This window comes from Ochotona curzoniae, unplaced genomic scaffold (assembly GCF_017591425.1).
Source record: "Ochotona curzoniae isolate NIBS_2020 unplaced genomic scaffold, NIBS_Ocur_1.0 scaffold_4701, whole genome shotgun sequence".
NCBI lineage: Eukaryota > Metazoa > Chordata > Mammalia > Lagomorpha > Ochotonidae > Ochotona > Ochotona curzoniae.
The window spans coordinates 36,354,012-36,363,297 of record NW_024467122.1 but is presented as its reverse complement, the minus strand read 5'-3'; the positions used below and the strand labels follow the sequence as shown (position 1 = coordinate 36,363,297).

At 33.6% G+C, this 9,286-nt stretch overlaps 1 non-coding gene across 1 annotated transcript; it reads right to left on the bottom strand.

Annotated features, from left to right (window-relative positions):
* Positions 1–717: 717 nt before the first annotated feature.
* LOC121149508 lies at positions 718–858 on the bottom strand. The gene has a single exon (XR_005882670.1). It is a non-coding gene; the product is annotated as a U4 spliceosomal RNA (small nuclear RNA).
* Between the last annotated feature and the right edge of the window lie 8,428 nt (positions 859–9,286).

Genomic DNA, 9,286 nt, shown 5'->3' with positions numbered 1-9,286 from the left:
ATACGACTACAAATCCTAAATTCTGACAAAGCTCCTACACTTATATAATCACATCCAGTTCAAGAAAGAGAACGCTCAAATCACAAGCCCATTTTGCCTGCAGTTATCACTCCGCTTTGCCAAATTGTCAGTATTCTGAAATTGCTATAGCAACATCCACTTTTTTTGGTTCAAGTTTACAGGGAATAATTTATTTCAATATTTAATTTATATCTATATGCACTTTTGTATTTAAAACACCTCTTAGTGCTTGTTTGTTGTCAATAAGTGACTTTATAAATTTATGCTAGAATTAATAACTTAAGACTGGCTGTGCAGTGGTATCACTTTTCATCCGTTTTTTGAGCTACTCTATATAAGAGTAATGCACTCCATTTGTGATATTCTTTTCTAGATTATTTGCTTAATACAAAATATTCATTGTATATCTTTCATAGTGTTTATTTGAGAATAACAGAGACCAGCAGAAAAATAGGTCAAAATGAAATATCCATCCCCGTTGTACCTTCCAAGTGCCACAACAGCAGGTGATGCATTACTCTGTTATTTGACAGGCACTGAATCTGAGTTTCCTACTTTGGTGGCATGTACCCAACTAATAAGTGTCACCCTTTACTGAATCTCAGAATACATATTAACTGCAAGTGCAAATTGGAAAATGGGGTGAGTGAGGACTTAGTCATTGGCACTTCAATCTGTCATGCACATTCCAAACAGCTTTTAAAAAATTTTTTTTTAATTGCCAATGCCAACTATATTTTAAGTCGTCATGGTGGGGTGTTGGGAAAAGCTTACAGTTGGCAATAATCACACCTCTGATAAACTTCATTGGCTATGATACTGCCACTGCAAAAAGCTCCAAACAGCTTTTTAATTGCTGCTGCAGCAAATGCCTAGTTCATCCAGTAGAAAATCAAATCAATTTTAATGGCTAACAGTCAATATTGGTCAATTCCTGCTATTGATTGTTAGCTATTTCCTAATCAGTAATCTCTCCCAGATTCAATTCTTCATGCACCCTCCAAGAAATTTATGAGTCGCCTAAGTCATATGCTTGAATAGCAAATTCAGTTTGTGAATCACCACGAATTCAATCTAGATTTTAATATGAGAAAATGAAACCATTTAAAATTTTAAGTAATGAAGCTTGTTCCAAAAACTGATGATGCAATTATGCGTTGAGAAGGCAATCCTGAATCTTGTCCTCAGGCAGCAGCTGAACAGGGACAGTCATCCACAAATGTACTGCACTTCAGGCTTTCAGTGGTAATTTACGGACAGCGACACTAATACGAACGCTCCAACTTTCAGCCTGTGGTGGAGATATTAATTGACCACATAAGAACATTAAGTTATTAAAATAGTGTCTTTTATTTTGAGCGTTGAAACCCTCCAGATAGAACTTCAAATGCTGTTGACAAAGTGCTTAGTAATACAAGCCCAAAGTGATTTTTCACTCAAGATTTACTTCAGAAAAAAAAAAAAAAAACGTGTTCCATTAGACTCTAAAATGAGAATAAAATTTGAAGAGCAAACCTTTAGTGTTGTTCTACTCAAACTTTCTTCTACATTTAGTTTCATTCCCTCATACCCCTGTTGCTTATTGCCGCTAATCATTTAATGAATATTTCATCTTTATTGAGAAGAAATAATGATCATAGTAGATGAGAATGGACCAGATCATTCACTCAATTAATTCAACAATTTCTAAACATATTTTTATAATGTAATATTTATAAACTTAATTTTTGTCAGAAAGATTCACATTTATTTTATATCTGTCTAAAACACTGCAGAAGACAGAAAATAAAGCATGAGAAACTGTAATACATATGATTCCTTTTTGCTTGCACAAAGTAAATAGGAATGGTTTTTAACACGCTTGCATATTTTGTAACTCCAAAAAAAATCATGAAATTATTCTTCTGTTAGCATAATCCACAAAATAGAAGTTACCATCGTTAAATAATATCAAGAAATTTCACTTAGCTGTGGTATCAGAATCTCAAATTCCAAAAACTTCATTTCTCTCGCTAACAAAAGTAGAGAAATTTATGTCTTAACCTAACTCATCTGATTTTAACTGCTTTCCTATGAAAGCACAGCATGCAATAGAGCTTTGAATTCTATACTTTTAAATTAACATTTATGCCATTAAATATGAAATCATTAAACTTCCTGCTCGATTTTTACTTATCTTCTCTGTTTTTACATGTAATTTACAAAGTAGATACCAACAAATATTGTGAAAACCCTTCAGTGAAAGTGTCAAACATTCTATTAGCCTGAATATTCCGTAATAGAGTTTTATCCAGGACTAAGTTATTTTTCATATATTCAACTGTCCATGAACCTGTACATAGCCACATCATCATGTGAGTGTACATTTTTTTCAACAACTTTAGAAACTCCCCACCAATGTGTTCAAAAAATATGATCTAACAATTCTATCTCTGGTCTGAAGGTCACAGAGATTAATTCAAGAATACGTAAATAAGTGATAGAATCTATAACATTCCTACCAGTTCCAAGTAGCAAGTTTCTAATAAGTACTTTAAAATCAGAATTAAAAAATGTAATATTTTCACTTGTTAAATAAGGGATAATGACCTTCCATTCAAATACAAGCATAATTCAAAAATGTAAAATCGAATGGAAAGGTCATCTTTGAAAGAACTGATACTGTGGACTTCCACTGAAGAAGGGTTTGGTAACTTGCGACACATTTCATTGATCCTAATTTGTACATGAGCAATTTTAGTACTGTAGAATTTATTATTTCAGATGACATGTGTGATATGGAACACATTGATTTATAGAGTAGATAATTATCTCCCAACACAAAAGAAAAAAATCTAAACTAAGAATACTACATATTCATTCAGCCCAGCGTGATAGCCTAGCAGCTAAAATCCTTGCCTTGAATGAGCTGGGATCCTATATCGGCACCGGTTCTAATCCTGGCAACCCTGTTTCCCATTTAGCTCCCTGCTTGTGGCCTGGGACAGCAGTGGAGGATGGCCCAAAGCCTTGGGACGCTGCACCCGTGTGGGATACCTGGAAGAAGTTCCTGGATCCTGACTTCGGATTGGCTCAGCTCCAGCCGTTGCGGCTGCTTTGAAAGTGAATCATCAGATGAAAGATCTTCCTCTCTGCCTCTCCTCCTTTTTGTATATTTGCTTTTTCAGTAAAAATAAATAAATCTTTACAAAAATAAGGAATACTATATATTCATTTGAAGAGCAGACCAACAGAGAGAGAAGAGACAGAGGTTTCATATTCTCTAGTTCACTCCCTAACAGTCAGATCTGGGTCAACCTGATTTCATTCCCACCTGTAAATGGTCCAGAGTCTAACTACCAGATTATTCTCTGCTACCCTCCCGGTTCTTCAACAGATTTGCATTGGAAGCAGTTTTGTTGAGATGTGAGCCAGCACCGTCATAAGGAATGCTAGCATCTCCAAGTGATGCCTTAACCTAGAGTACAACATACCCACCATAAAAATCCAATTTCTATAAAATTGTATAATGAATTATGACAATTAATTTTACTAATACAATTTATACTTTCTGAAAGACCTAAAGAACTTGAATTATGGGTTACAACGGAATGTATTAAAGATACTTTGAAAAGAAGTAACTAAGTTAGTCACATGATATTTGAAGTTATAATCCATGGTTAATCAATTGGATATTGAGATCGGCTGCTAAAATCCATAGAAATACATCTGTATGTTGGTCCAACACACAATCTGAACATTCTGTCAGGTTTAGCTCTCAAAAATTGAGCATGCTTCTATATCTTATATGAAATATGCCTTCCGCTGTAGAAATGTTAGGTTAAGGTGACAAAGTTATGTTGACATGGTTTTAACTGTAACGACTTGCAAGTTTAATAAACTTTAGGCACATGTACTTTTAAAAATACTTCATTTGAAATATTAACTGCTATTACTAAATTTGTAGTATTATTTTTTCTTTCTGCATATTTTCTGTTACTGTCAAATACAGGATTATTTTACCTTCGATAATAAGAAATAAAACCAAAAACGCATCAAGATATGATGTGAGAAAATCCTGGAACACTGGAGTGGCAGTGTTAGGATGCATAGAATAGGAAATCTACAGCACTTCTATTTGCTAGTGTTCTGCTCCGCATAATTTACAAGGGCTTAGTACAGATAAAATATTGGGGGTGTTACTTTTATTGATTTTTTCCCTTCATAATACTCACCTATACAGCTTATTTAAAAGAAAAACAACTAAGCATTCAGAAGGGCAAATGAGAAGTCACAGATCTAGCACACTCATCGACTTGAAGGCATGCCGTTAGCACAGGTGTAGCTTTTTAATGCGGTCCCAGGCAAGGGGGTGATTTCAGGCACGCGTTATCAGTTGGGAGAGGAGGAAGCATATGCACAACCGTTGACACCAGCAAGCAGCCTTGGGCTAGCAAAGAAGGAACGTCGTTATGGACCTGTGCTTTAAGTAAAAAGTTGTACTGGATGTTTTTTAATCTTAGGCTTAAAATACACATGGTGATTTTTTTTTTAAAAAAAAGGCTGACATTTACAAACAAAAATAGATGTTAGGAAGCTGTTATTTTTATATTATCCCTTACATAAAATAACAGATAATTAACACTCCCTACACACAATTCTTCCTGAATTCAAATTGTGTTTAGTTTCAGCCAGCTAATGAGTTCATTTCTGGGCATATTTAAATATAATAAATAAGAAAATGAGAATTGGTACTGAACATAGTGGATATTTACTTCCTCCAGATGACTCTGTAAGTATGAAGTTCATGAACAGTATTGTTCTGTGGTTTTTCTTAGGATATATGTTCTTTAAAAATGCATTGTTAATGATTATCTATGTATATGTGTGTATATGTGTGCGTGTTTCAGTAGAAGCTGCAAGCTGCTTAAATTTCTTAAAAACAAGTGTTGCAACCCATGCTATTTGCCATCTAGTAGGCTTGTCTAAAACGTTCCTTTGCATTTTGAGATGAGGTATAAAATGAAAAAATCTTCACATTGCTCACCAAAGAAGTAGTGTTGATATGTTTTCCTGAAATGTAGCTCCATTTTAAAAAACTTATGTTTTTATTATTATATACAATATGTTCTATTTCAATTCAGAAATATAAAAAGGGAGCAATTTTTAAGGTATAAAATATAAATGGGTTAACAACTGAACTACAAGTTTATTTCTTTTTGTCAAAATCAATCCTATGTGTGCCTACTTAAATTGGCATATGCTATTTTTAAAAACTATTGAATAACCAATTGGTAAAATTATGTCCTAGCTACAATTTGCCTTTGCAAAAGAAAAAAAAATCATGGTTAAAAAATTCATAGCAATGAAAAATAAGGCCAGTTTTTAAAGTTGTAATTTTGACAAGTTGTAGAATTATGAGAATTTCCTAATTATGTCTACAGAAATGTTAGATATTTTCCATGGGATTTCATATAAACAAAATGTTACAACAGATTTCCAATATTTTCTCAGACAGTATCAGACATACACCATGAAGCCTGATCTGTTTGAGCATGACCATCAGTGATGCCTGCTGGCAAATGGATACATTTAATATTATTATCAAACATAATCTGTATCACATACGTGATCCCTAGCATAGTACCACTAAAGACTTAACTAAGTACACAATAGTATCAAATCAAAATTATGGACTCATTATCATAGGTTATAGAATTAGCATTTTTAAAGATAAAAATAGCAACCTCCGAAGTTTTAGCCAAATGCATTTCAAGAAGATGTGAATGATGATACAGAATTGAGGCCTTTGGATTTTTTTCGGTCATGTATTCCTATGATTTAGGATAATGGTTCATATTAAAATTCTATTCTATTTTCTTATGTGTACTGAAGAATAAAATAGGAGGTAAAAATCTCAAAAAGAGGTCATTTTTCCTTCGGCTTCAAACATGACATTGTTCACAACTCCAAGAAAAAACTAACATCACAGCACTGTCATTGTTTAAGCCAATGCTTTGATTTGCATGAACCCAGAGGAAGAATTCTGTTTATACTTTCTTTAGTTTTGCCTAAACTCCAGGTAACAATGGGTCACAATGCAACTTTGGAGAAATAACATGAAATATAGGAAATCTATTGTTATAAGTTTTATTTTCCATTTTGATAAAGGTATAAGAATCTCCATTTAGTCACTTGACAAATTTCATGTGTCATATAAATGTATGCTTTAAATAAACTCCTAACGTTTGGATGTAGGGTGATTCTCCTTTTCCTGCCCTTAGTCGTTCCACAGCAATTGCAATGTTTCCTCAGAAGTGTGTACAGCAACAAGGCGCCTGAAGCTGTATGAAATACCCACAGCAGTGTGATGCCATCATTTACTTTGTCAGCACCATCCTTTCATTTCTCATAGATCCTTGCACTTACGAGAGATAAAATTGTCTGCATCATTAATTTCTAGGCCCAAATAAAGAGTTTCTCAGCAGGTTGCACATGAGCTATTTAAACTTGAGTCGTGGTAAGACAGTCATTAATTATCTAGAAATGAATCTTAAAATTGTAAAAATTACATTCCTGAGAGTATATATCCTCTGAGAGGGGCTGGCTGAAAGCTGGACAATGATGTATTGGCACCATCCAACAAAAAAATATTGAGTGTTATTTTGCACACTGAGGGGGCGTCAGGCCACAGGTTAGTTATTTACTTGGTCTTAGAGCAAGAGGTGAGAGTGGCAGAAGTGTAAACCATTTTATCTCTGTCCAAGCAAGAATCATGAGTGGCTTTTTCAACTTTCTGCAAGTTAAATTCAATATAATATTTAGATAGTATAAGCAAAAACACATTTTGCCTTTCTTCATTCATAGTGTATATGTGTATATATGTGTTATTATCTTTTTAGACACTTGCCCAAATCAACATCTCTAGTACTTGATGCATATCCTTTTGTTTGCAATTAGTATATGTTAATTAATTAAATGCTCAGAGCAATGATATGATAAAGGAATCCAATAAAATTCTCAGTTGAGCTTTGTGAGAGTTAAAACAGGAAGAAGTGAAGCTGCTTATCATAGCTAAGCCAATCTGATCCAATCAGTTGGCTACAAGATTGCTCTGCACAGCACCCGTGGACAAAGTCCATCAACTTATTCCTAGAGATGTGAAATGAAATGCTGGGGACACAAAAATCAACCTTTAATTACCTTCTATATTCACAGAGCATGAGTCCTAAGCAGTGGACATTATGAATCCTCAGGTAAAAATATTAATCCTTGCAAAAAAAAAGTAGTGTAAAATAGTTTGCCTTTTAAAAAGGCTATTAGCTAGGTATAAACCTCAAATTTTTGAATTTTATTTTTTAATCACCTTGTGCAATATGAATGAGGAAATTTTTAAAAATTTTTTTCCAGTTAATTCCAAAATTTCCTTTTCAGCTTTATAGATTGTCAATCTGCCACTAAAATTTTTGTATTGTTCCTTAGTTTAATTTCTCTAGCATAAGCATTATAAAGAGTGCACAAATACAATATTTCATAAGTAGAAGATGTATTATAACTTCTCCAATTGTGCTTCAAAAATTATACGTCCTTCAAAAAAAGCAACTACACAAAAATCACCTGCTGGCGTAGACACTAAACCAAAACCCTTGAGGACAAGCCTGGATTCACAAAAAATTCTGGGTCTTATAGGATATGAAAATATAGGATATATGATAGTCAATGTTTTATTAATACATTAGCTGGTACAGTAGTATGAATCTCAGCTACCTCATGCACCTGCCAGAATTATGAGGTCTGCTATTGTAAAGTTATTCATGTTTTTTTATGAGAACCATATAATTTTATGTAACAATAAAATTGGTATAAGGGTACTTTAATACTATTGATTTCTTTTCAAATATTTACTTCAACTGATTAATTATGTATTTTGGTAATTATACTATATAAATGCATCTACACATACACCTATGCAACCATTTAAACTATCAAATAGAATTGTCTCAAATGAACATTTTTTGTCATTTAAATACTAATATCATTGCATTATATCTATCTTAAATTCAGCTATAATTGGCCCCAATATTTGTTATTTGTAGATTTCATATTAATAAAAGCCTTAAATATCAATAGAAGTGTCTAAGATACAAATAAAGATACATAAAAGTCTATGTTATTATTTTTTTAAGTAACTCTAATAGTTGATTTTTCTTTTGTTTCATCTAAAGTAGGAGACCAAATCCCATCCAAAATTTTAGGAGACTGTCTTTCTAATTGAAGGATTCCCCAGCTTCTCAATTACAGTGCTGTTTCTTATTTTAAATTGTCTAATTAAAAGCAAATTATTTGTCAGTGTTACGTTCCCATACTAAAGCGCTATCTAGGTTTCTAGCTGCTATCATCCTATCGAGCATCCTAAATCATGTCTGGTAATTCACCTGATAATAGTCCTGGCACTAGGGATCTGCCATCCATGTGACAGATTTCCAGCAGTGTTCCTGCTTCCAATTGTCCCAACCTTTGCTGTTGCAGCCATTTAGAATGTAAAACAGCCCATGAAAGATTTTTTCCCACTCTCTCGTCTCTCGCTCAGTCCTTTATTTTCCCATTTCTCTTTCAATTAAATAAATCTTGTTATAGCAAACAACTTTTATTTTCTCCCATTCCATTGGTTGTTTCTTCTCTTTCTTGATGCCTTTGCTGTACCGAAACTTTAGTTTGATGTAGTCCACTTCTTTATTCAGTCTTTGTGTTGTTGGTGACTTTTCTAAGAAGTCTTTATCGAATCCTGTATCTTGTAGAATGCTTCATATGTTCTGCTCTAACATGTTGATGATTTATGGGTAAAGATTTAGGTCCTTGATCCATTTAGAGCTGATTGTTTTATTAAGGTGACTCTTGCAGGGTCTTGATTCTTACTTCTACATGCTGCTAACCAGTTGTCCTAATAACAATTTTTGTTAATACAGCAGGCTTTTTTTTTTCTGGATTATTTTCAGTTCTCTTGAAGATCAGTTGGATGTATCTGTGGGCTCACTTCTCAGGATTTTATTCTGTTCCATTGATCTTCTTTATTTCTCTACCAATACCAGATTTTTGATTGAAAAAGAATTCCATGCATGCACTAGTGACAGTAATGTGATCCAGGTTAAAATAACAGATGCTATCTTCCTATTCCCAAGTACTGTTGCAACCAAAAACAGGAGAAAATCTGAGCAGACAATGGTGCAGCTCATCTTAGGACCACATGGGATAGAGAATGGCACCCTGGGAGCTGTGGATGTCTGCA